Source organism: Meriones unguiculatus, chromosome 2, assembly GCF_030254825.1.
Source record: "Meriones unguiculatus strain TT.TT164.6M chromosome 2, Bangor_MerUng_6.1, whole genome shotgun sequence".
NCBI classification, from domain to species: domain Eukaryota; kingdom Metazoa; phylum Chordata; class Mammalia; order Rodentia; family Muridae; genus Meriones; species Meriones unguiculatus.
The window spans coordinates 184,395,857-184,423,598 of NC_083350.1; the positions used below are offsets into that span (position 1 = coordinate 184,395,857).

The window sequence follows — 27,742 nt, forward strand, 5'->3', positions numbered from 1 at the left end:
GATAAGTTAGCTTATGAGCCTGGGGACCAGCAAAGTCTTCTACAATCCAATCTGACCCACTTACCTTGGAAACTGAGCGCGAATATGTGTACATTCCTCATCTGTCTTCCTGTCTTCACTGCCAGCACGTAAGAGCAGCCTTTGGTAAGTAAGGACGTAGGAATGGTGATAGGAACTGCTTTGCCCAGACTGTGGACAATCAAAAGGAAACAAACGAAAGCATATTAAAATTAACCAAAATCAACCTAACAACATTGGCAAGTCTATACAATTTTAATTAGATAATTTTTAGTTCAAAATGTTTTATCAGGTTAAGTCCTAAACCATTGCTGTAATTATATAGTGATTTAATAATGTGTCTAAATTTTAAGGCAACTGATTTTTATATTTTATTCTTAAGCTGAAAATGAAGTATATGTTTATGTTAGAGAACTTTCACGTGCAGCTTTGGCTTCTGGTTGACAGGCAGGTTGGCATGTGTGGTGTTTAGGGACAAAGGACTGTAATGCACTTTAACTAAGTGGCTTTGAGTTCTAGAAGGTTTTGAATTTCATAAGGTGTCCAAGCTTACTTCGGACATCTGCACATTCCCTTTTGCTCAGGCCTCGGCTGAAGCCCAGGTCTGTAGTGCTTTGAGTTTCACAATTAGGTATTTCTTCTCTTTTGTCTTGTGGAAGCTAGATTTTTTTTTTTTTAATCTTGAAAAACACTTGAAATACTTGAAAGCATTCTCCAAATATTACTTGTAGCTGTTATATATTTTTTAAACAACTACATACAAGTTAAGTTAAATGATTTAATTTTCTCCATATTTGCTTATAACTGGAAACAAGTAAAATAAGGATGATTCTTAGACCAGAAGATAGACTCTATATACAGGAAATAGAAGTACTTTTTGGTGAAGTTAAGTTGTTGTTGTAAATGGAATCTCTCTTCTTCTCAACTTTTGTGCATTTAGGGGAAGAAAAACACACAGAAAATTTTAAACTTTTTTTTTTTATATTTAAGGTACTCCTAAATATTCTTAAATAAATTTTTCTGGGAAACTTTATTTTATTATCATTTTCACTTTTGACCCAGATTCTTACAATAGATATATATTGGATGCTTTTTATTCATTACCTCTGTAAAATCCTCTCCTAATCTTAGAACTAATTGTTCTGAGGGAATTTATTTTATTGAAAGCTCACAGAAGTATTTTTTATTAACATAATTATTAGCAAGCCCTTTTTTAAATCAGTGCTACCCACTTTACTCCCACAAATTATAATGATTTTTCAAGTTCATGAGTTGAGCATTAGTGAAACTCTCTGATAGTTGGTTAGCAGACTGGGTAATGACAGTAAATAGAAGACTAGGGTTCAAAGACACTGGGAATAAAATAATTCAAGTGCCAACATTTAAAAGTTTTAAAATCTTTTAAGAGGAAAAAAAATCACACTGTTATAAAGAAAGAACATTGTCTGATATGCTTCTAAACCTTGCTCAAAGGGATTGACCTTTGTGAGTAAGGAAAGCCTTCATGATAGGAACTATTTTAATTGCTTCATTTGCATTATCCTCTTTAATCCTTATTAACAGTCTTATAAAGTGGGGAAGTTCCTACCTTTATCTTATGGAACAAATGAAGATGTGAGATATAAGGTGAGGAACTTTCCCTAGGTAACCTTCTTCCCTGTAGTGGATGAGAATTAGGTCAGCCTGACTCCAGAGTTGAGAATGTTTCACATTCATTCTGCCTTAAGTAGACCGCGAAGGTTAACTCCTACCATTTTTCCTTGGCAACCCATCAGCGACAGAAATTTAGTTTGTTGTTATTTGTGTTACAGATATATATCAAAGGGAAATTTAGTTTGTTGTTATTTGTGTTACAGATATATATCAAAGGGAAATAGTGATTCTAGACACTGAATTGGAATCTGTAATTAGGTTTTTATGCTTCCAACTGTGACACATTACAATTAGAAGGGCAAGATTTATTGAACTTTGGGGTAGCTGAAGACGATGGTGGTAGTGGCTGAAATCCGGCTCACCTAATAGTTGCTCCAAAATACAAGCCAGATTAAAAAAGAAAAGCAAGTAAAGAAGTGCACTAGAAACTTCAAAACAATTATGATAAGGAAGGAACTTAGGAAGGAAGATAGGAAGGAAAGAAGGAAGGAAGGAAGGAAGGAAGGAAGGAAGGAAGGAAGGAAGGAAGGAAGAGAAGAGACAAGAGTGTACTGAATCCTATTCAAATACCTTTCACATCTGGACCTTGTCATGTACCTTCTCAGAGAATGAGCACAGGAAACATGTAGGGCAGCAGAAGCCAGCTGATGTGACAGAGCTTAAATACCACAGAAGAGAGAAGAGCTTAATCTTGCTTAACAAATGGTAGCCCTAATCAACATATTAAAATCCTCTTTCGGTTTGATAACCATTTAATCAATTACTCAAATTATTATAAAACTTGACTTAAAATAAATGTGAAAGTGATGTATTAGTTATTTTCCTACTATCACTGACATGTGCATCTTAAGGAAGGCTCATTTGGTCCATAGTTCAAGGGTACAATCCAGCATGGTGTTAAAGGCATGACAGCAGGAACTTGGTTGGTCCTATTAGAAACATAGTCAGAAAGCAAATAATGGGTGCTAGGACCCAGCCTGCTTTCTCCAGCGTGTTCCCATAGAATGATGCCACCTACAGGCATGAGTCTGCCCATGTAAATTAACATGATCTAGATATTCTCTCATGGGATTACTCGGATGTTGCTTAGCTACCCCAGGTAATCCCACACAGGGATTGCTAGAGCCTTGTCTTCCAGGTAACTTCGGTTCTTGCCTGCTTCAAAATCAGTTTTAACCACCACAAAAACCAAACAAACAAACAAACAAAAATCAAGTCGTGTCCAAAACAAAAAAACACTCACTGAAAAAAAAAAAAAACAAAAACACTTTTTACAAAGTTATGAGAGAACTTTGGAACACATTATACAAATAAATTTAAATGACATATAAGGAAAAATAAAATACATTGCCTTCTTCTGTGGCCTGGCAAGGCTGCTCCCCTCTCAGGAGGAGGTAATCAAAGAGCCAGCCATTGAGTTCATGTGAGAGACAGTCCCTGTTCCTCTTATTAGGACCCACCTGGAGACTGAGCTGCCATGGGCTACATCTGTGCAGGGATTCCTGATGAGACCTGATAGGCTGGGGTCAGATGGAAGGAGAGGAGCACACCCCCTATCAGTGAACTGGGGAAGGGGCATGAGAAAAGAAGAGGGAGGAAGAGTGGGATTGGAAGGGGACTAAGGGGGAGGCTACAGCTGGGATACAAAATTAATAAATTGTAATTAATAAAAAATAAATTATCTTTAAAAATGCGATTTATCATTTACACAGTAATACTTGCTCCAGGCCAGAACCATCAGAGATTCAGCTTTGTGGTTTAAATGGAAAGGAAACAGGATCTTATAAGGCCTCAGATAATTCCCAAGAACTATATTGTAAGTGCAAAGATGCAGTGTAATGTCACAGCACAGGACCAAAGCACTTCCCAGAAGATGAACATTTACACTAAAATGAAAGTCAGTAAATGTCATTGGTATGATGTTCTTGTCACAGAAACATTTTGTTTATAAACTGTAAGTGAAAGGAAGAATTCTAGAGAGAAAATACATGCAGATGTATAGACAAATAAAATTTTGTAATTCAAAATTCAGTTTTGCTTGGCGAACTGATATTCAATCTACGGAGAAAAGGGTGAAAATATTTAATAAAATGCAGCTTAAAAGAACCTTTTATTAAAAACAGATTTTTTTTTCTCATATGAAATATCTTGATTACAGTTTCCCTTCCCTCTACTCCTCCCAAATCCTTCCCACCTTCTCTTCCATCCAGATCCACTCCCCTTCTGTCTCTCCTTAGAAAAAAAGAGGCAACATGGGGGCGGATCCAAGATGGTGACTAGCACGCACAGTTTCTGAGCTGGAGAAGAGCTGAACACCTGAGTAGGTGAGTGGAAGGACTTCTGAAGCCAGGGAAATGACGGAGAGGCTTTCTAAATGACAGGGAACATCGCACAAGGTGAGAACTTTGGTCTCAGGTCACCTGTGGTGGACTTGTTTGGGGAAGGAGAGAAATGATCCTTTGATCTCCCAGCACTCCCCTTTCTCGGACCTCCCTCCTCCTCAGCACAGCTGGCTCACCGTGATTCTCAGCTCAGTGCTCATGGCCTAGGATCTGCAGCAGCTTAGAAGGAGCTCCTAGCCTCTTAGTAGCCAGCTGTACCGGTCTTGGAGTCCCAGACCCGCGGCACCATCCTTCCAGGGTCCCAAGTCTGCTGGCCACCATACTGGCTCCACAGGGTCTCTTAGCCACTGACTGAACAGCTCTCCCAAATCCCAGCCTCCAGCTGCAGCTGGACTTCCTAACCTGGTGGCTGCAACAGCCCTGAGCTGGCGGAGCATGTCAGTCCTCCTGCAGATCAAGCAGGGCCAAACCTGAGATCAGAGAGCCCAGATACCCCAATCCCTGTTGATTTGAGAGTGAGTGAGCTCTTGAGTGTCTACAGAGCCCCAGATCCAGGGTCCTTCTAAAATAGATGCCAGGCATTGGACCCCTCCCTCTCACATACCCACTGTGGGAAACAGGATCACTTGGGACATTAAAGCCCTGCTCTGTGGGTCCTGAACTGCAGCACCATCCTCCTAGGGTCCTGGGTCTGCTAGCATCCATGCTGGCTCTGCAGGGTCTCAGCCACTGACTGAATGGACTGACCAAACCCTCAGAGACAGATAATTTGCTATATACCCACCAAAGCCCAGCAAACCCAACCCACCATACAAGCTAGGTACACCAGGCGCTGGGCCTCCCAGGCCTGAAGAACACAGTGGAGGGCACCCAAGACTTCCCAGAAAGCATCTGGACTTGCATCCCAGTCTCCAGCTGCAGCTGGACTTTCTAACCTGGCGGCTGCAGCAGCACTGAGCTGGCAGAGCACAACAGTCCTCCTGCAGACCAAGAAGGGCCAAACCAGAAAGCAGAGAGCACAGATACCCCACTCCTTGATGATGTGACCTGCTTAAGAGTGAGTATGCTCTTGAGTGTCTGCAGACCCCAGATCCAGTGTCCTTTTAAAATAGAAGCCAGACATCAGACCCCTCTCACCCACATACCTACTGTGGGAAACAGAGGGTCACTTGAGACATTGAAGCCCCTGCTCTGCATGTTCAACTGAGGAGTTAAGGCAGTTAATGCCAGAAATAGTGTAATGACCATCACCAACGCCTGCTAAATTTACAGTGCATGCACAAATAACCATCTAGAAGCCTGCAAGGCAGAGCTCCTCCCACACACTCAAGAATTCCACATTCTCTATCACTCTGTCCCTAGAGACACACTTAACACACACACACACACACACACACACACACACACACACACACACACAGACACACACACGTGCATAAGTGTGCAAGCTGGCATTTGCCCTTCTGTGCCCTCGTACTTTCCTCCCACAGGTACAGCTAGTACACCAATGTACACGCTGAGGCCACAGGACCTCTCTCAGCTTCCTGAAGAACTCTCCAGATGCCAGAGAGACAGTACCAGTCTGAACTGCAGAATCCAGGAACAAACAGGAAAGGTTTCAAATAAGCCAATGGCCAGGGGAGGCGAAAGAACACATCCAACATAAATCAGGAAATGATGACTCACCAGAAACCCCCAAAATTGATGGATACTCCAATTCATCAGAAGAACAGGAAAATGACTTTAAGGTTATGTTTACCCAATTATTTGAGGCTCATAAAAAGGAAACAAACAGCTCTCTCAGAACAATAACCATGCAAATTCAGTCAGTTAAAGAGGAAATGAACAAATCTTTCAAAGATTTTGGCCAGTCAATTGGAGGCAAAGAAAGAGGAAATGGACAAAATTCTTAAAGAAACACAGGCAAATATGGCCAAACAAATAGAGACACAAGTAGAGATACAATTAGTGGTATATAGAGAGAAAATGAACAAAAAAACATAGAGACCATCATTGAGAGACAGAAATCCACATTCAAACAGATGAAGGAAATGGTGCAAGGCATGAAAACAGAATTAGAAGCAATAAAGAAAACACAAACTGAGAAAACCCTGGAGCTGGAGACCTTGGAGAAAAGATCAGGAAACACAAAGGAAAGCATCACCAACAGAATACAAGAGATGGAAGAGATAATCTCTGGAGCTGAAGATACACTCCCAGAAATTGTTTCTTCTCTCAAAGAAAAAGTAAGATCAAAAAAGTCCCAAACACAAAATATCCAAGAAATCAAGGACGCCATGAAAAGACAATATCTAAGAGTAATAGGAATTGATGAAAAAGAAGAATTCAGGCTCCAAGGCCCAGAAAATATTTTCAAGAAAATCATAGAAGAAAATTTTCCCAACTTAAAGAAAGAGATGTCCACAAATAAACAAGAGCCCTGCAGAACACCAAATAGACTAGACTAGAAAAGAAACACATCACGTCAGTCACATCATAGTCAAAACACTAAATCTACAGAACAAAGAAAAGATATTAAAAGCAGCAAGGGAAAAAGGCCAAGTAACATATGAAGGTAGACCTATCAGAATCACACTGGACTTCTCATCAGAAAATATGAAAGCCAGAAGGTCCTGGACAGGTGTCATGCAGACTCTAAAAGACCACAGATGACAACTGAGACTACTATACCCAGCAAAGCTTTCAATCAGCATAGATGGAGAAAACAAAACATTCCATGACAAAACTAAACTTATGCAATATCTACACAGCAAACCAGCCCTACAGAAGATACTAGAAGGAAAACTCCAATCTAATGAAAAGAAGTTCACCAAAGAAAACATAGCATACAGATAATATCCCAAGACAAATTAAAAGAAAACAAAGAATGGAACAAAGTAAGACGACCAACTCCAATATAAAAGGAATTAACATTCACTGTCATTATTATCTATCAACATCAGTGCACTCAACTCTCCAATAAAAAGACACAGACTAACACAATGGGTGCGGAAACAAGATCCAACATTCTGCTGCATCCAAGAAACACACTTCTGCAACAAAGACAAATATCACCTCAGAGTAAAGGGATAGAAAAATGTTTTTCAAGCAAACAGACCCAGAAAACAAGGTGGGGTAGCTATCCTGATATCTAATAAAATAGACTTTCTACCAAAATTAATCAAAAAAGATGCGGAGGGGCACTACATTCTCATCAAAGGAAAAATCCACCAAGAGAACAACACAATTCTGAACATCTATGCCCCAAATACAAGAGCGCCTACATTCATAAAAGAGACATTATTAAAACTCAAATCACACATCGATCCCAACACCTTAATAGTGGGAGACTTCAACACACCACTTTCACTAAGGGACAGATCATATAGACAGAAGCCTAATAAAGGAATAAAGGCATTTACAGGGGTTCTAAATCAAATGGTCCTAATAGATTTCTACAGAACTTTCCACCCAAACTCAAAAGAGTATGACTTCTTTTCAGCACCTCCTGGAACCTTCTCCAAAATAGACCATATAGTTGGTCACAAAGCAAGCCTCAACAGATACAAGAGGATTGAAATAATCCCCTGTATTCTATCTGACCACTATGGACTAAAGCTGCACCTCAACAACAATGGAATTAGAAAAAAACCTACAAACACATGGAACTGAATAACTTGCTGCTCAATGACAGCTGGGTTAAAGAAGAAATAAAGAAAGAAATTAAAGACTTCCTAGAATTCAATGAAAATGAAGGTACAACTTACCCTAATTTATGGGACACAATGAAAGCAGTGCTTAGAGGAAAATTCATAGCACTAAGAGCCTTCAAGAAGAAATTCGTGACATCTCATACAAACAACTTAATAGCACAACTGAAAGCACTAGAAAAAAAAAAAAGAAGCAAATACACCCAAGAGGAGCAGATGGCAAGAAATAATCAAAGTCAGGGCTGAAATCAATAAATTAGAATCAAATAAAACTATTCAAAGAATCAATGAAACCAAGAGTTGGTTCTTTGAGAAAATCAACAAGATAGACAAACCTTTAGCCAAACTAACTAAAAGGCAGAGAGAAACTATCCCAATCAGCAAAATCAGAAATGAATAGGGGGACATAACTACAGACACTGAGGAAAACCAAACAATCATTGTGTCTTAGTACAAAAGTCTATATGCCACAAAATTCGAAAATCTAAAAGAAATTGACAATTTTCTAGATAGAGTCCATCTAACAAAATTAAGTCAAGATCAGTTAGAAAGATTGAATAGTCTTATATCTCCCAAGGAAATAGAAGCAGTCATCAACAGTCTCCCTTCCAAAAAAAAGTCCTGGGCCAGATGGATTCAGTGCAGAATTCTACCAGACCTTCAAAGAAGTGCTAACTCCAATCCTTTCCAAACTATTCCACAAAATAGAATCAGAAGGAACATTACCGAACTGATTCTATGAAGCCACAATCACCTTGATACCTAAACCACACAAAGACCCAACAAAAAAAGGGAACTTCAGACCTATCTCTCTTATGAACATTGTTGCAAAAATACTCAATAAAATGTTTGCAAACCAAATTCAAGCACACATCAGAGATATCATCCACCATGACCAAGTAGGCTTCATCCCAGGCATGCAAGGGTGGTTCAACATATGGAAATCCATCAATGTAATCCACCACATAAACAAACTGAAGGAGAAAAACCACATGATCATCTCCTTAGATGCCAAAAAAGCATTTGACAAATTCCAACACCCATTCATGTTTAAAGTCTTGGAGAGATCAAGGATACAAGGCACATAACTAAACATAGTAAAGGCAATATACAGCAAACCTATAGCCAACATCAAACTCAATGGAGAGAAACTTAAATCAATCCCACTGAAATCAGTTACAAGACAAGGCTGTCCACTCTCTCCATATCTATTCAACATAGTTCTGGAATGATCTTCACCAACCCTATATCTGACAGAGGCCTGATATCCAGCATATATAAAGAACTAAAATAGTTAAAAAGCAATAAATCAAGTAATCCGATTAAAAAACGGGGTACGGAGCTAAACAGAGAATTCTCTGTAGGGGAATATAGAATGGCAGAGAAACACTTAAAGAGATGCTCAACATCCTTAGCCATCAGGGAGATGCAAATCAAAATGACCCTGAGATTTCACCTTACATCCATCAGAATGGCTAAGATGAGTAACTCAAGTGACAACACATGCTGGAGAGGTTGTGGAGAAAGGGGAACCCTCCTCCATTGCTGGTGGGAATGTAAACTGGTACAACCACTTTGGAAGTCAATCTGGCGCTTTCTCAGACAATTAGGAATAGTGCTTCCTCAAGACCCAGCTATCACTGCTAGGCCTATAGCCACAATTTGCTCAACTACACAACAAGGACATTTGCTCAACCATGTTGTAGCAGCTTTATTTGTAATAGCCAGAACCTGGAAACAACCCAGATGTTCCTCAACAGAGAAATGGATACAGAAGTTGTGGTATTTTTAAACAATGGAATACTACTAAGCAATTAAAAATGAGGGAATCATGAATTTTGCTGGCAAATGGTGGGATCTAGAAAAGATCATTCTGAGTGAAGTATCCCAGAAGGAGAAAGACACACATAGTATATACTCACTCATATAGTCCTATAAGATATGATAAACATAATGAAATCTATATACCTAAAGAAAATAAACAAGAAAGAGGATCCAGAGTAAGATGATCAATCTTCACTTAGAAAGACAAATGGGAGGTGCATTGGACATAAGAGAAAACAAGTAACAGAACAGGAGCCTACTGCAGAGGGCCCCTGAAAGACTCTACCTAAAAGTGTATCAAAGTAAATACTAAGACTCATAACCAAACCTTTGGCAGAGTGCAGGGAACCATATGGAAGAGGGGGGATTTAGTATGACGTGGAAAGGATAGGAGCTCCACAAGGACCAAATATATCTGGGCACAGGGGTCTTTTCTGAGACTGACACTCCACCAAGGACCATGTATGGATATAACCTAGAACCTTTGCTAGGATGAAGCCCGTGGTAGCTCAGTAACCAATTGTTTTCCTATAGTAAGGGGAACAGGGACTATTTCTGACAGGAACTCAATGGCAGGCTCTTTGACCTCCCCACCCACCAAGGGAGGAGCAGTCCTGCTAGGCCATAGAGGAGGACTTTGCAGCCAGTCCTGAAGATACCTGATAAAACAGGGTCAGATGAAAGGGGAGGAGGTCCTCCCCAATCAGTGTACTTAGAATGGGGCAGGGAAGAGATGAGGGAAGGAGGGTGGGGATTGGGAGGGAATGAGGGGGCGGGATACATCTGGGATATAGAGTTAACAAAATGTAACTAATAAAGGAAGGAAGGAAGGAAGGAAGGAAGGAAAGAAAGAAAGAAAGAAAGAAAGAAAGAAAGAAAGAAAGAAAGAAAGAAAGAAATGGTTATAGTGTAGGGGAAGAAGGCAAAAGCAGTTTTGATGTGAAGGTGGTGTCCTTAAATTCATACCCAGAGCCTATTAGCAGTCTTTTAGGTATCTGTGAGAAATTTCTCTTAAAATAATAATTAAAATAAGGTCATAGAACTCACCTGATTATCATTGTATCATCTATACTATCCTATTAACTCTTTCCATTTTGTCTGCATTAATCATCCAGAAATTCTTAATTTTTAAAATGGATAAATCAGGTTCATCTGTTAATAAAGCCTAACATATATGTTTAAAAAAAAAAGAAGAGAGGCCTCTAAGAGACAACAATCACACAAGATAAAATAAAATATTATAAGATACAACAAAACCCACCTTATCTGAGTTGGACAACATAAACCAGCAAATGAAAAACAACCCAAGAGAAGGCACAAGACGAGAGTAATGTGTTCGTACATTCGGAGTCCCATAAATACACTGAACTGGAAGCTGTACTGTATGCTTTGAGGATGTGGTACAGACCTGTGGTGGCTAGCTCAGTCTCCGTGTTTGTATAAAGTTTGCTCAGTTGTTTTAGAGATCCCTGTCCTCCTGGTATACTCCATTCCCTCTGGATCTTACACACTTGGCACTTCCTCTACTATAGGTTTTCCTAGCTCTGAGGGATTTGATAGAGACCTCTCATTTAGAGCTCTGTGTTTCATGCTCCCTCTCACTCTCCTGGTTGTGAGTCTCTGTATTTGTTCTCATCTGCTGTAGGAGGAAGCTTCTCTGATACTTCTCTGATGGCTGAATAAGGCACTGATCTATGAGTGTAACATCATTATGAGGTTTTTTTTATATACTTTAAATCAGGCATTTATTATTTTTAAGTTGATTACTTTTTATTTATTTATTTATTTATATTATTAGTTACATTTTATTAACTCTATATCCCAGCTGTATCCCGCTCCCTCATTCCTTCCCAATTCCACCCTCCCTCCCTCATCTCCTCCCTGCCCCTTTCCAAGTCCACTGATTAGGGAGGACCTCCTCCCCTTCCATCTGACCCTGGTTTATCAGGTATCATATTATTGTTATTTTTTTTCAGACCAGTAAGTGGTATTTGGTTTTACCATAGGTGTCTAGGCTATCCAGTCTCTGAATCTTGGCCAACCAGGCAATGTTAGGTATGAATTCCATCTGGTAGTGTAGGCCTTAAGTCAAATTGGGCAATGGTTGGTTGTTCCCACAAGCTTTGTCCCACCTTTGCCCTAGCATATTTTTCAGGTAGAATAGACTATAGATCAAAGGTTTTGTGGCTGGTGGGCATTTACATTTCTCTTTTAGTGGCCTGCAGAGAACTTTCCCGTTCCAAAGACTCTAGGTCTACATAGGCTTCAGCTTGATGTCTTCATGTTCAATGAGTTTTGTGGGTGTTACCTTCTGCAGTGGAGCCTTGCTGTCAGTTTGCAGAGAGACATTTTTTATTTTTATTTTTAGGGAACAGCCTGGATTGTTTAGGGATTTCTATGGAACCCCTTTGGCCAACAACTCAATTGGATGTAACCCAGTAGTAGCAGAGGCTTCATTTGCTGACAAGAGATGGCCAAGTGGGACTGTGTATCAGCATTCGGAGACTTTATTAGGTTTGACTTCATATATGTTAGGAAGATTCCACTGAACAAGTTTTTCTTATCACCTCTCAAACCACCCTCAAGTCTAGCTGTCTTTGTCATGCCCTTCCTCGACTTCATTTCCCCTCCCCCTCACTACCTAATCCTCTTATTTTCATCTCCCTCTGTACCTAATCGACCCATAAAATCTATTCTAGTTCTAGGGGGAAAGTTTCCCCCTAGTCCCTTCCTCTATACCTAACCTCTCTGGGTCTTGGGACTGTGGCTTGAGTATCCTTTATTAATGTCTAATGTCTACATATAAGTGAGTAATGCCACATTTATTTTTCTTGGTCTGTGTTATCTCTTGAATCAGGTAACAGAGCAAGAAAAAATAAATATGGTATTATTTCATAATGTCATTTTGTTAAAAATATTTGAGTAGTATACACTGTGTGAATTACTGCATTTTCTTTCTCCATTCATTTGTTGGGGACATCTAAATTGTTTCCAATTTCTGGCTATTATGAGCAGAGCAGCAATGAACATGTTTGAGGAAAAGTCTTTGTGGCAGGATGAAGCATCTTTCAGGTATTTGCCTGAGTGTTACATCTGGGTTTTAAAGATCAATTTCCATTAGGGGCCGAATGTTTGGGCTGGTGACTTGACTAACAACAGCTTAGATGATCTGTTATTGTATAGGTATTTTATGCTTTTATTGAATAATTTGTTTGTTTAACATTTAAATATGTCAGTGCATAGTGGTTTTGCCATGAAGTTCAAAGTCTTTAGTTCTTCCCGAAATACTAAATTTTGGGGTAGTGTTTTATTACTCTTGTTTTGCTGATTTGCTCATATAAATTCTGGAGAAATAATGAGTGATTGGGGAGTATAATAAAATGTTTTAGTATCTTTCATATAATGGAAACAACATAAATATAAAAAGGACTATTAATCCTTAATGTGAATTTCAAAAAACAGCATAGAGTACCAAACTCCACAGACAAATTATGCTACTAATTTGTGTAGTAAAAACATCTGAAAATGTGTCTTTTGAAGTAATAATAAAGGTTTGTCTGTAGGTGAGAAATTGTGGCAGGCCAAATTTCAGTGGTTAATTATGCTAGGAAACAGCAGCCCTTCTTTTCCACATACTGACAGGCCACATGCAGGTAGCCAGCCTCATCTCCCACTGTTTCCCTTAAGACTTAAAGGATTTTAAAGCTGTAAAATACAGTGTGTTATTATAGTTGATGTAATTCAAGTCCACATACATAAAATTCACTCATGGGATTTACAAGGACATCACTTGATAAAATTTTGATATTTAATCAAAATTCTTATTGACTTTTTGGGAACCAAGATCTTACAGTAAAAATGCAAGGAACATGAGACAAACTGAGAATATAAAGTTTATCTATGAGGTGAAGCTTTTAAAAATGACAGAATTTAAATCAATATTTATTGTAGAATGGAAAGACAGCCTCCATTTGTGCATCTTTAATCAGTAAAACCACCATGGCAGTCTGTAATACATTAAACATCTTGAGAATGCTCAACACATGAACGTGAGCTAAACATCATCCACTTGCATATTTAAAAGGCAGCGATGTATTATGCTATATAATGTTAATTGTCAACCCAATGGTTTTAGAGAGCTTCTGACATCAGGCAATACATAGCTCTGATGAGGGACCACTGGAGAGGGACCACTTTGTGAAACCAATGCTGCAATAGTGATCCAAGCATGCTGGACATGCCAGAACTATGTGATGTCAGCTGAGAAAAGCTGCATGCATGGAGTGGAGCTAGCTCAAGTTGGAGGAACAAAGCTACCCAAGCTCCTTGGAGCTCATGATTTCATCAAGAGCTCAGGAAGAGGAACATAGAGCTGTAAGATTCTGATTTCCACGTTGGGTTTTTATATTTCTTTGGTTCAGTCTTTTTCTTGCTACGTCTCTACTCTTCCATTTAGGTGTGGGAATGTTTACCCCATGTCATTGTATGCTAGAAGTATGAAGCATGTTTGGGGGATTGTGTAGAAACCCACTGTTAAGAGATTATCTTAGTCTCAAGGCAGACTCTCCACTTCAACCTTTAAATAATGCTGGAACTATTAAAGACCGTACTGAGCATCACAGTAATTTCTGAAGTTAGCCAGGATGCATTCTGGTGTATGAAATGGCAATGAATCTACAGATACAAGGAATAGAAATTAGGGCTTAAAAATGATGACTAGAGGGTATTTAAGCTGTGGGCTGGCTTTCCCCGGGGTCCGAGGATTGTTCAATGTTCCTGAATAAACTGCATTGAAAAAAAAAATGATGACTAGATGCCTTGTTAACAAGAGTGGGATTGCTAATGGTTCATATTGTCAACCTGACAAAACAGAACCATACAGGAAACAAGTGTTTAGGCATCTCTGACAGTGAGTTTCTAGGTTAGATTGACTATAGCAGAAAGGTTTGCTCTGACTGTGGGTGGCATTGTTCAGTGGCTTGGGGTCCTAGAGAGAATAGAAAGGAGAAATTGAGCTAAGCAACACCATTCATTGCTTTGATTGCCAGCCAAAGGCACAATGTAAGCAGTTGCCTCCTGGTTCTCTGCAGAGTGTTCATTTTAACAGAGTCTGCACCCAAATTGTAACCCTTTCTTCCTAACTTGCTTTGTTAGATATTTTGTTGCAGCAGTGAGAAAAACATCTCAGTTACTATGTCAAATACTCAAGTCTAGCACAGGACTGATGCTGAGCTACCAGCACATAGAGATAACAGCCATGTTTTTCTTAGCAAAAACAGGAAAATTTCAACTCCAAACTCTAAGGAAATTATCATTACAACCAAGTATCTTAAAAAAACTGGTATAATTTCATCCCCAAAAGAATATCAAAGCTTTGACTATGTTAAATTGTAAATATGAATTTAAAAGTTGTTAACATGCAAGGTATTTACTTTAAATTGGTTTGAAGGATAATTTTTTAATTATGAAGAAAATTTAGCAATGTTTCAAAACATCTAAATATGATAAGGAAACCGGAAAAAAATTATTTTCATTTTATTATTATAAAATTAGTGTGTGTACATATGTGTGTTGCACTTAGGTGGACATGTGTGGCAAGGCATCATATGTTCTCAAAAGACAATGCTGTGGAGTTGGTTCTCTCTTTCTACCTTTCCATAGGTACAAGAGACAAAATGGCCCTGAGTTCTAATGTATGATGTCACTCATCTGAGTGAGTGTATCCCCAGTATTGCTTTTTTCTTGGCCCAATTGTTGTGCACACATTCTGTTATTAATATGTCTCAGGGTAGACAACCAGTTAGTGATATGTTATTGATACTGTACTTGAGATAAATAGGCATACAGTTACTTCCAAGAGCTGATGAGCTGCCAGCTGCTTACCAGGTAGCCCAAAACCATTTTCATTAGCTCACTATAACTACCATACATTTATCCTGTGTTGTTTAATAAAAGAAGGACATTTACTGGAGACTATTGGGAACCTTGTCATGTACACTGTGGTCTGCCAACCAGCACTACTGGAAACATTTTGGAAAGGCACATCAAGGTGCTCTCTGGATCCTGCCTTGTAACAATATTTGCTCTCATGCACTGACATGTGAAAAAGTGTCTGTCTGTGAGCTGAGAAGGGAAAGGAAATGGTGGACCAAGGAAGGAAAGTTATAGAGGCTCACGCTTTGTGCAGATCTTGTCGCACATTGTTAAGTTCATCCTGATTTTCTCTTTGAAATTTGTATCATGTTTAAAAGACATCACTCTTCTCAGAACTAAAGTTGTGATTGTGTGTAAATTTGTATATAAGGAGTCTTTTCTAGTCCAGTCATGATGGTTACCAAGTTCTCAATGAGAAAAGCTTGTTCCTTTGTTGAATAGTCCAGTATCCCTTATTCACATTCATACTTTTTATATCTAGAAGAGGAGGAGGAAGAGGAGGAGGAGGAATAATCATTCTTTGGCTTCCAAAAGAATAAAGCTTACTCCCATGTGATAATCTTATATTTTGCCTCAAGTGGCTGAATTCATTTTATTCTACAAGTTAGAAATTATGTATTTGATTCATTTGCCAATTAAATTATTATTCAAAGTTCTCTCTTTTGTTAAGATCTTATAGAAATTCAAAAAGGAAAAAAAAATCAAAAGATAAAAACATGGAGAACTCATGAAACACAAGGATTTGAGACTGAGAGGAGGGAAATTTGTTTAAATAACCTAAGTAACAAGTATGTAAGAGCTAAGAAGCTGGGTTGTTTTTAAACTATAGACATCCTAAAATTTAGATATTAATAGATCATTTACACCATCTCTTTTGATTCTCTTTGAACAAATCTCATGATTTCTCTGGCAAAATTCTGGAACTTGAACCAACAACGAACTGGAGCAGAGTAGGATCCCTCTGTGGAGAACAGGAATTCTAGGCCAGCATAGATTATAATGTAGGTCACTAGAAGTTCTCACACCAGAGCAAGTGATAAATAAAGCCAGAGAGAAAGAGTCAAGGCCTCAGAATTCAAAATAATGTCTCTTTCTTTGCTGTGAGTCTTTCTCCATCTATTTTCCCTTTAGGGTGTCAGGTATCCATGCCATCCACCTATGTCTATTTATAGCCCTCTTTTGTTCAACCTACATTCTCTACACACCCCTCACTTTCCCTGCTTCTTCCTACAGCCCTCCCATCTCTTCTCATCTAACTCACAGTGTGTGCCAGCCTCATGCTGCTCTCTGTCCTCCATTCCCTTCTCGTAACGTATTCACTTATAGTAAGAAATATACTTTACAACACCAACAGGGATATGAAAACCCGTGAATGCGCACACACACACACACACACACACACACACATCATTTGAAATACTATGCGGACAATAGTGCCTGCCACAAGGACTAACCTACTCTTGCTTTCTAACTGTGAAAGCTCTATGCAAGGCTAAGTAGAAGGGATAATAGGAAAAGATCACAGCCAATAAAGGTAGAGATCTCAATGTCGGTTGATGGGGAATTACACCTACCTTCTGAGGAAACATAATAAGGCCGGGAAGGTATTAAACAACATTAAATAAGTCGGGTTCTCCAGACATTGTCATATCCCCACATAAAGTGTTACTGAAACTGCAAATGGAATGAAACCTTATTTTCCCTCTTCTCCACGAGATGCTTAAAATAGCAACTTTATTTAAGACAGTGTCTCATTATGTAGATCAGGCTGTCCTCTTACTCACAGAGATTTACCTGTCCCTGCTTCTTAAGTGCTAGGATTAAAGGCATGTGCCATCATGTTTAAATTAAAATAGGTTACTAAAATTATTTTATTTTTAAGTGTGTGTGTGTGAGTGTGTGTGTGTGTGTGTGTGTGTGTGTGCGCGCGCACGCGTGGAAGTGCATATGTGCGAATACTGGCAGTGGCCAGAAGAGAGACTCAGATTTCCAAATCTGGAGAGGTAGGTTGTAAGTGTAAGTTGTCTGAGCGCTCAGAAGAGCTTGACCTCATTGGCACAGGAGACAACTTCCTGAACAGAACACCAAAAGCACAGGCTCTAAGATCAACAACCAATAAGTGGGACCTCATGAAACTGAAAATTTTCTGTAAAGCAAAGGACGGAATAAAATGAGAGCCTATAGACTGGGAAAGGATCTTCACCAACCCTACATCTGACAGAGGGCTAATACCCAGGATATATAAAGAACTCAAGAAATTAAACACCAACAAAGCAAATACTCCAATTAAAACATGGGGTGTGAGTGCTCAGAACTACACTGAATCTTCTGGAAGAACAGTACATGTTCCTAACTGCTGAGTTATCTCTCCAGACACTGCAATAGATTTTTGCTACCTGATGATATATATGAGTTCTATTGTACATTTAGTTTGTATTTGATGATTCAAAGGATCCTCCCATTTTTACAATCTTTGATTCTAAAAGTATTACCAAATAAATCAAAATATTATTGAGTTCTCTTAAAATAACACTTCAGGAACTTAATGTGACAGTTAAGTGTTACTTTGTTGTTTTCTAAGTATTTGAATATATGTGTTTTTTATGAATTTTGGTTCTTAATTTTTTTTATTCAAGACTGTGAAATACATTAAACTATAGATAACATTTATAATTTTTAAAGACAATCTTTTCTTCCATTTTCATTACGACCAAAGTATGATTTCTTTTTTGTTAACAAAACAAAACTTCAATAATTAATTTCTTCTTTCTTGAGGAGCTATGCAGTGGAAAATGACATAAAAATATAGTGTATCATGAGTTATATACACAAAGGAACTGTGAAAACAATGACAGAAAGTGTTAACAGGAGGTGGCATTTATCCCTGGTCTTTCCAAATGGGTGCAGATTTGAGGTCTAAGGATTTCAGAATGTGTTGTTAATTCCACCAAGTGAGAATAAGACCACTATCACAATTTTTAAGCCAAATTAAAAACAGACTTCATTGAATATTGGCGAGGATGATTGACATTGGCCAGATCCATATCCGGAATTTCCAGAGAGGAGCCACAAGTTGCATTACTTAGGTCCTTAAAGGCAAACACCACAAGGTTAAGCACTTTCCTTCTTTGTCCAAATTGGAGGTGGGGTGGGGCAAGCAATCATCTTGATGTACCTTCTGCCTGTCTACCTCCTGCCTATATATGATCGGTGGAGCACATCCTGAGTAGCTGGGGCAACTAACCTTGTTTACACAAGTGGGAGGTCTGTTATCTTACATGAAGAACAGTCCCCAGCATCCCAGGAAGTTAGCTGGCCTTGGACATGTGGGACTTGTAGCTTAGAGGCATTTTTGTTTTATAGATCTCTTAAGTACAGTAATTAGAATTTAAAACATAACTTTATACCTCACAGTCTCAGCAAGACAAAATGTACTGCCAAATATATAAAGCTTAAAATGATACTATCTTTGTAAGGAAAAGATACTTTGTAGTAATGTTTTTATGCACATTCATGAAAGATGTGTTGGGATTTTATTTGAGAATATTACTGAAAATAGAAGACATAATGTCAATTAGTAGGGACTGTTTTACACAGAAAATTAAAAGCTCTATTGAGGAGAGAGAGATGAAGTATGTTTGTTTTATATACCCCAAAGAAAATTCACAAATAAACTGTATTATGTAATATCGGCCTTACAGAAATGAACATTTACAGCATTCCATCTGACAGCTTCTGAATTTGCACAATCATTTTCCAGGATAGACCATGTTACCTACAAAGAAATTAGGAAGGGCAGAGAAATCAAGGAAGGGAGGAAGGAAGAAAGTACACACTACAAAACATTCCAAAGAACTATTCAAACTCGGAATTAGAAGATAGGCACACATTTCCTTGATTATGTGGGCATAGCAAGCCACCCTAGGTGCAAGCAGAATTGCCTTGTGCTTTATGCCAACAGAGCAAGGGCAAATGTAACATACCAGGTCAACACTACCGAAGATAACAAGCTGCCACGGATAAATTATGTATGTGACCTATTATACGAAAAAGAGAAATGGGATGAGGTTGGCCACAAAGACTGTAATTAAGTGAGCATGCAATAAAAAGAACAAGGAAGTAAAAGCACTTGGATTCCTTCAAACCCTCAAGCTATTAATGGCAACCTATAGAATGAATTCATTCTTCCCTTAAGAATGACCAGTAGATATACCACAGGCAAACCAAGGAGACCAACACCAGAAGGCCTGCTAACACTCCCATGCCTGCCCATTCCTTCTGATGATTCATGGCTGCAGCAATCCATGTTGATAATCCTGTGGCTAGTCCTGCGTCCACTCCGGTAGAATTTACTGTGACAATGGCCACTCTCAGCTGCTCCATCGTTGTATCGAATTCTCCAGTCCAATTACCTAAAATATAGCTCGACAATTGTTTAGACAGATTTGCAGCACAGGAAAAATTCTCATGTTGTATGCTAGTGACACAAAGTCCAGCATACTTTCATTGACAGCCAGGTTGAGCGATTTGCCATAGGGTATCAATTTGCTCCTGCAAGAGGTCAATCCTCTGATTGAACACCATCAAGCTTCCTTTTAGTTGAGCATTAATTCCTTTATGTACAACTAAGGCATGAGCTACATTGGCTAAATGATTATTCAGGGTCTGAGAAGTCTGCCCAGTATGACTCATGGCTAATGCCCTGGTGGAGTCTCACAACAGTGTGATGCAGCCATGATCATTCAGGCCTTTACAGCCATTGAAGCAGGACATTCTCCCCAAGCATGGTTGGATACCATAAAAAGCTAAAATGATACGCTCAGGATGCGAGGCTAAGCACTGCACTCAGGGTCAGCCGCTTTGGACCCAGAGAAGAGCATGTCTGATTGCATGCGGGTTGATGCCCCAGGTCCCGTCTCTGAGAAAAAGGTATCGGACGGGTCTGATGCTCTTTGGGTGGATGACACCTAAATGAACATCGGTACAAAGTCCCAATTTATTTCTAATATCAGAGATCAGACCTCTACTCTTGCCTGATGCGTCTAAAACAAAAAGGGGGAACTGTAGAGAGCTGCGGAATGCTATGCCTTAAAGATGGAGCTGGTTTCCGCCTTCCACCTTCCCGATGGTGAGTGCTCTCTGTCATGAACAATTCCACATTTGGCTAAGGCTGAGGATCTGGCTTGCTTCCATGTATGTGGACCTATCTGCATTGCCCCCGTGGCACGCCTGGGTTGGCTACCCAGAGGCTATTTAAGCTGTGGGCTGGCTTTCCCCGGGGTCCGAGGATTATTCAATGTTCCTGAATAAACTGCATTGAAAAAAAAAAAAAAAAAAAGAATGACCAGTAGAAGCCTGGAAGCCTGGAATGGTAGTGCATGACTTTAATCTCAGCATTTGGGAGGCAGAGGCAGGTGGATATCTCTAAGTTCAAGGCCAGCCTGGTGTATAAAGTGAGTCCAGGACAACCAGAGCTACTACACAGAGAGACCCTGTCATGAAAACCAAGAGAGAGAGACAGAGACAGAGACAGAGACAGAGAGACAGAGACAGGGACAGAGACAGAGACAGAGTTTGAATCCTATGTCTAAGATGAGATTCCCTCTACTTTCTTGTTTTTACCAGCAGGGCATGGGGCATCACAGACCTCCATCTCTCTCTCTCTCTCTCTCTCTCTCTCTCTCTCACACACACACACACACACACACACACACATACACACACACACACACATTAGCTCTGCCATTTGTGCCATCTGCCCAGAGTTCATAGGACAAATTTTTTAAAGCCCTTAATGTTTCTTTTCACCTAAGACTCCAAAAGTCCTCAGCATCAGTGGACTAGGAGAAGGGGCATAGGGGGAGAAAAGGGAGGGAGGGTGGGATTGGGAGGAGATGAGGGAGGGGGCCACAGCCAGGATACAAATTGAATAAATTGTAATAAATGATAATAATAAAAAATTTAAAAATATGTAAAAATGAACTAAAAGCCTTCAACATGTAACTGACAATTTGTTTTCAAATAAATTTCTTTTAAAAAAATTTCTATATTGTCATTTTCAGAGGCAGTTTTTGTTTCTTATGTCCCAAGCCTGCAGATCCCTGAGTCCTCTTTCCTGGTTGTCTCTACAATTGGATGTAGCATGACTGGGACACAAGCTAGTTATTTCGAAGACCACAAAAGTGTTTGCCCAGAAGAAATATTGCAAGTTCTGTGGATGGCCATTCTTTTGTTGGTTAGTATTCTATGAGCAAAACCATGTCCATGATTTGAAAGAAGAGAAGGGGTTTGGTCAATACACAAACAACCACCCAGAGAACAGAAAGGGAAGAATAATATGAAAAGTCAAAGTACAAGGATGAGACGCTTTATCTCCAGTAATGTCCTGCTGAGTTTGATCTAGGTTTGCCTGATATAAATTTCAGCACACAGCTCTGACCTTTCCTCATCAGTAAATTTGTGTTGTTATTGCTCTTAAATTACTGTGCATGCCCATGCTTTTTAAAGGTTTAGATGACCTTTTTAGGGTGGTAATATGTTCTTATTGACTGGCTATCATTCTAATTTTATGTTAAAATCACTTTCCAACATGTAGGGCTTATCTAGCTGCTCCTTGGAATGTTTAACCTTTATGCTGTCATTATTCTGGTCATTATAAATTTTGCCCTACAACAATTACCTGCTAGTACAATATTATTTTCACATCTTGTATTAAGATGAATTAAGGCATATTTAAAATAAATACATACCATTGAAATCTTTATATACTGAGTAATGTGATTCTGTACAACCATTGAATAAACAGAAAGACTAGCTCAGGAAAAGAAAACAGGAAAACAAAGTAAAAAATATTAAAGTATAAAACCCTTCTACTGTGTGTGTGTGTGTGTGTGTACAAAGTTGTGAGCATTTCACAGAAAATGTTCCAACACACACACACACACACACACACACACACACACACACACACAGTGATAGCTCCATTTTATTAGCATGTTGTAGCCGCCTAACTGTAAAGGTGTCTGTTATTACTTCATAGCTCCTGTTCTTTCATGCATTGCAATTCAGGAAGAAGCTAGTACTGAAATTCATTTGAAAGAAAGGTGAAAATTAAACGGGAGGAAAAGAAATGAGAGAGATGGTGCTGAGTTCAGGGAGGGACAGACGCATCTCCAGCCTGGGAAATGTGAGCGTGTCACCCAGAGTGTTGGGCGTTTCTCTCTACTTGAGCATCAAACATTTGAAGGGAAGCAGGGTAATATATCTTGAGAAAGTAATTTGTGCCCACATCATAAATATGCAGAGATGAAATCTGTACGTTTCTCCAGAGGTAACTGGAAGTGCTTTTAAGAGTTTGATTACATAAAAAGGAGTCCGTGAAAAAGGATTTAACAGAGAGGAGGGAATGGAAGTCTTTGGATTCTGAAGACTCAGAATGAATATGTGATGCTGGAACACGTGAAATGTAGCCATGATGGTAATGAGCACACGTTTTCAAGGCAGGGACATTTCTGAACAAAGAAAGGGAATGCTATTATACTTGGGTCAGAGGCCATAGGAAATAAAAGCCAAGGATCAGAAAAATCAAGTTTGATTCCAGATTAATACAAATAATGAAGAGGAAAGTATAGTGAGAAGATTCAAAAACTTTAAAAAACATGGGAGCAAAAAGTCTTGGAAAAATGAGTGATTATAGTTACAAATGAAAAGTTATAAAGTATCATCCAAGATCATGATAATAAAATTTTTTTACCAAAAGTAAACTGAATAAATTAAAATATATTCCCTCAGTAGTAAATTATGGCATAAAATATAGGTTTATGCTTAAAAAATTTGCAAATGGAAATATATAGAAAGAAATTGCCTAAAATTGAAAAAAATGGCAAAATAAAGTGAGATCTAATATATTGAGGTATAGATATTTTTAAACACACACATACTCACACACACACACATATGAAAATTATACCGTAGAGGATAAACCCCAGAAGAAAAAAAAGCGTTCGGGTCAAACACATCTTAAATTATCCTAGACTTGTATCATGTCCCCAGAAACAGGGTTTAACCCTCAACCCCAGAGAGGCAACCAAGGGCTGCGTCTATAGCTTATATTGTTTGGAGATTCACTTGGGCTACCCTGACCAGCTATTCAAAGGGAAGTTTCTTAAGCCTGATCCTGGAGTTTTTCTCATGTATGATTCTTGCAGGAAGGATTGTCACTTTGAGTGGTTTAATTTCCATTAATACACAACACACACACACACACACACACACCTATATATACACATGCACATATACATTACATATCATTTTAGGTAAATATATAGTGAAATGATTCATTGAGATTTTACAAAACAACCTCGCTGCCAAGAGAGGGAGGGAATTAAATAAACCTACTCAGATACAATACCTGTGAATCACAACAATGACCAGCAGAGCAAAAAAATGCAGAAAGGTACAATAAATGACACTCATGTGTTGGTGAACCAATAGTTGTGTAAACAGACTTAAGTTTCACTTAGCAATAGGAAAATTATGACTGCTGCTGAAAACCTAGACAGCTTCCTTGGGCTGGTGAGATCAGGACTTTAGGAAAGAATCTATTCACAGAGACTGTGGCAGCCTGCATTGGACCTCACATGTTTAAGATAGACAAGGCCCCAGCACTGAGAGAAAGAAGTGGGCACGGAACCAAGTCCTAACCAATAAGCTATTGCAGTTGATACCTGCTGACAAAGGGTATCAAAGGGAAGGTCAGTTACCCACAATGGAGTGTCACTGGGTGTATCAGTCACACTGCTGAGTAGGCTCCATACCCAGGAGCAGTTGGCCAACACAAAATGAACTCCATGAATGTATTCTCTGTTTGTTTTGATTTTTATTTCTTGTTTCAACTTCTATTTTTTTTCCTTTGGGTGGAGAACAGAAAATTGTGGGGGGGGGGTAGAGAACATGTAGGAGGAGTTGAGAGAGAGGAAACATTATCTAACTGTATAAAAAATAAATTAACAGAAAGGAAAGAATTTACTACTGCCACTTTGAACAGCATAATTTTTAATTATACTCTAAATTTTCTCCTAATACCACAAGGAAGTGTAGCTACTCCCTCTCATCAAATAAGACCGTCAAAAAGACACAACTGAACACAGCACAAGATGGTAGAGAGTCAGACCTAATTAATAAACTGTATCTTTATTCCTGCACCTGTAGGTCAGAAAACACTGAGGAAGAGTAAACAGACAGACTGGAAGTGACAGAATAAGTGATGTGAGGAAACAGAAATGGCTGTACAAACAAGTCCAGAACAGTGACAATATAACTGGACATGTTAGGGTGGAAAGAGGAAATATTGTGGGTCTTTACACCCAGGAAACTAACCAAGGCAAATAATGACCACTGGGAGAAAAATCATCCTCTCCCAAGGAAGAGCTCCCTCATTGGTTGTCCAATGCAGACTGGTCAGAGCTCAAATCACAATCACACAGACATCCCAAACAAACTGAGATGAGTGTATCTATGTATTGGTGCATACACATTCATACATATATACATGTAACCATAATATTCAAAGAAAAGGGTGTCATCAACATGAGAGTTGGGCAACTGAGGGGAGGAAATGGAGAGAGAGTGATTGGTAGAGGCTGGAGGGAGGATGGGGAGTGATATAAGTATTTCAATTAAAAACATACAAAAGAAAAAAAATGTGAGAATCACTGCTAAAAATCACCGGATATGACAGAAGGTGGGGTTGCATGTCCATAATCCCAACATTCAGGAGGCAAAGGCGGGTGGATCTCTGAAAGTTCTAGGCCAGCCTGGTCTACAGGAAAAAATAAAAATTCAGGACAGCCAGTGCTACACAGAGAGACCCTGTCTGGAAAAACAAAACAAAGCTAAACAAACAAAACAAACAAACCCAAAACCAGAACAAAAACCAAAAAAAAAAAAAAAAGAAAAGAAAAAAGAAAAAAATCAGCAGATACATCTTAACAGTCAAGTGTCCATTTGTTATCTTTTTTAAATAACATTTTATCAGCACAAAAGGACAAGGACAAACACCTACCCAACATGGATTTTAATCAATACTGTTGATGATTGAAAAATACATAGGAGAGTTGAAGAACAACCATAATTCCAATGAAATTAACACACTGAACAAAGAAAAGAAATCTAAAGAGCTTTTTAAAGATAGCATTACCTTTTTACCTCCACCCCATTTGTTTTTTTTTTTTTTTTCAATGCAGTTTATTCAGGAACATTGAACAATCCTCGGACCCCGGGGAAAGCCAGCCCACAGCTTAAATAGCCTCTGGGTAGCCAACCCAGGCGTGCCACGGGGGCAATGCAGATAGGTCCACATACATGGAAGCAAGCCAGATCCTCGGCCTTAGCCAAATGTGGAGTTGTTCGTGACAGAGAGCACTCACCATCGGGAAGGTGGAAGGCGGAAACCAGCTCCATCTTTAGGGCATAGCATTCCGCAGCTCTCTACAGTTCCCCCTTTTTGTTTTAGACGCATCAGGCAAGAGTAGAGGTCTGATCTCTGATATTAGAAATAAATTGGGACTTTGTACAGATGTTCATTTAGGTGTCATCCACCCAAAGAGCATCAGACCCGTCCAATACCTTTTTCTCAGAGGCGGGACCTGGGGCATCAACCCGCATGCAATCAGACATGCTCTTCTCTGGGTCCAAAGCGGCTGACCCTGAGTGCAGTGCTTAGCGTCGCATCCTGAGCGTATCGTTTTAGCTTTCTATGGTATCCAACCATGCTTGGGGAGAATGTCCTGCTTCAATGGCTGTAAAGGCCTGAATGATCATGGCTGCATCACACTGTTGTGAGACTCTAATCTTGCATATATACCACAGGCAAACCAAGGAGACCAACACCAGAAGGCCTGCTAACACTCCCATGCCCACCCATTCCTTCAGATGATTCATGGCTGCAGCAATCCATGTTGATAATCCTGTGGCTAGTCCTGCGTCCACTCCGGTAGAATTTACTGTGACAATGGCCACTCTCAGCTGCTCCATCGTTGTATCGAATTCTCCAGTCCAATTACCTAAAATATAGCTCAACAATTGTTTAGACAGATTTGCAGCGCAGGAAAAATTCTCATGTTGTATGCTAGTGACACAAAGTCCAGCATACTTTCATTGACAGCCAGGTTGAGCGATTTGCCATAGGGTATCAATTTGCTCCTGCAAGAGGTCAATCCTCTGATTGAACACCATCAAGCTTCCTTTTAGTTGAGCATTAATTCCTTTATGTACAACTAAGGCATGAGCTACATTGGCTAAATGGTTATTCAGGGTCTGAGCAGTCTGCCCAGTATGACTCATGGCTAATGCCCTGGTGGTAGCTCCAACAGCCGTCAATGAGATGGTAGTAACAATGGTGGCTGTAGTTCCAAGATCCCTTTTCTGTCTGAAGAGAGTCATAGCGTGAGGGGCATCAATGGGCATAGGCACCCAGTGAGGCATGCGAGTAACCAGGGCATACCTAACTTTACTAGCATTCCAGCATTGGGCAAAAAAGCAAGTATCATTACCACAATTACTTGGCTCTATCTGGCTAATAATGAATAAAAATGGGGGATATAGACAAACAGGTGTGGGCTTATAGGAAATATTATGAGAAGCCTTAACCCCTCGTTGGAACATCCTGCGTCAGTTCTAGAACTAGTGGTGGTGGTGTCTGAGGTCTGAGTAGGTTCAGGAGACCATTGCCCCCAGGGGCGAGACGTCCTCCACCCCATTTGTATGAACAAGAGGCAGAGATTAAAACACAAAGCCTGGTTTTGGGATTGCTCAATTTAATCTTAGTCCTAACTTTAATTAGCTGCATATAATGAGCATACCAGTTACTTGAAAAATTTTGTCCTAATTTAGAACATGTGACAGACTTATTGTAAAATGTGTAAATACCAATAATTTAATTAAGACATTAAAATTTAAAATTTCCAGCTAATTTTTAATATAACAAGGATATTACATACGTGAAGTTAAAGTAAACAAAAGCCAAGCAAAAATTTGTATGCAAATTTGATCACTAAAGGTGTGGTCTTCACCTAAGGGAGAATTCATTTGTATTGATATATGTAGTTCATTTTTATTGTCATTGTTTAACTTACTCTTTATGTTTCTAGGTCTCCTAGCCAGCCCGTGGAGGAAAAGGATCCTGCCAGTCCTGATGGAACCTGATAGGCTAGGGTCAGACAGTAGGAGAGGAGGACCTCCCCTATCAGTGGACTGGGGAAG

General features: G+C 39.3%; 1 long non-coding RNA gene across 1 annotated transcript; it reads left to right on the top strand.

Annotated features, from left to right (window-relative positions):
• On the top strand, window positions 1-27,742 carry LOC132652231 (uncharacterized). Its single transcript, XR_009589711.1, has 3 exons — window positions 1-144; window positions 21,572-21,716; window positions 27,631-27,742. It is a non-coding gene; the product is annotated as an uncharacterized LOC132652231 (long non-coding RNA).